The sequence below is a fragment of the Myotis brandtii genome, unplaced genomic scaffold, assembly GCF_000412655.1.
Source record: "Myotis brandtii unplaced genomic scaffold, ASM41265v1 scaffold29, whole genome shotgun sequence".
NCBI lineage: Eukaryota > Metazoa > Chordata > Mammalia > Chiroptera > Vespertilionidae > Myotis > Myotis brandtii.
Genome location: NW_005361075.1, coordinates 2,139,094 through 2,140,658, shown reverse-complemented (window position 1 = coordinate 2,140,658; position 1,565 = coordinate 2,139,094).

The following is a 1,565-nucleotide window of genomic DNA, read 5'->3' as shown; positions in this document are numbered from 1 at the left end:
GCTGCTGATGCCTGTCTCACACTTAATTGCACTCAAATATGTTGGGTGCAGCTTAGCTGTATTAGTGTCTCTCTTTGAGCCTTAGGTCTGGACTCCTGACAGGTGTTACAGCTCAGAGGGCTGGTTAGAACAATTGCACGCTCTGGAACTCTCCCACGGCTCTGCCCTGCTCGGAATTACCTGGGATTGATACAGTCCCTTAAAAGAGCCTTTGGCTCCTGGTCTATCAATACATATTCATAATTATTTCTGTTGCCCTGAGCACTAGGGGTGGGGGTTAACATCTCTGCTATAGTTTTCTGGGCCTGGGCCTGGGCCTGGAAATTTAGATCCGCTCTGCTGTATAGATGTATGTTCAGGGCTCGCCTTGGCCCATAGTGAAGTCAAGGAGCCATCTCCCAACTCCTACCACCTCTTGCAAGATCCTCATCAGTGTCAGAGCGGGGGCGTGGAGGGGGGACGTTTCCCTGAAGAAGGAGCTCAATGACTTTGGAAGACATGAATAATTCTCACTGTACTTCAGTCTCTAATCACAGATATAAGTGTAAATAGAGGCAAAGCAAATAATACTAAAGATAAACATACATCGTCATAAATTTGTGCCAGGCACTAAGTGCTATATATGAAGTTCCTCAATCCTCCCATCAGCACTGAGGTGGGTGCTCTTTTTATCACTCTCACTAGAGATGTGGAAACTGAGGCACAGGGAGGGTAAGTAAATTGTCCAAGGTCACTCAGTGAGGAAGGAACAGAGCCCAGGCCGTCTGGCCCCAGCGTTTGTGTGCTCACCTCTCTGCCACATCATCTTCGTGTTAGGTGCTGTTTGTGAGGTAATTTACCAGCAATGGCAGGTCTCCAAACCTCAAGGGACTCCATTTTTAAAAAAGTCACCATATCAAAGGCTTTTTGAGAGTTTCAATTATGTACTTATCCTCAAAAAAATTCTAATAAATTACTCAGCCCCGAGTCTTCCCCACCACAACAACAGTGATTTTCCTTAAGCTTTGAGTGACTGGAGAATCAGCTTACAGGGGTGCACAGGGATGTTTTCTGTGGTTTGGTGAAATGAGCTCCAGAGATGCACACAGGTTCAAACCCCAGCTGTACCATTGACCTCAGCAGGGGGCCCAATTACTGAGCGTCTCTGAGCTCTGGCTGCTTCATCTGCAAGATGCATCATAAAAGGTGGTGTGGATGAAATCTCTAAGGTTGTGTGAATAAAACTGCACTGTTCGTGGGCCCAGCTCAACCCTTGGCTAAATCTCAGACTGCTGTGAGCCCAGGGACAGAAGATTGTAGTGGAGACCCCAGACTAGGCCTTTTCTGCTCCATGGGACTTTTGGGATCCTCCCAAACCCCAACCCTCGAGGATAACAGAGGTGAACACAAGGCCCAGGGTTGGCTACATTGATTTATTGGAAACACAGATCAAGACAGAGAGGAACGGAGGAGGAAGGGGAGAGGCTGGGGGACCCTGGCCACTGGCCCCATGGCAGCCCAGGGTAGGGTCCTGGTTCTGGTCCTTCCTGTCCTGGAGCCCCCTTCCTGTGGGCACGGGACTTCTC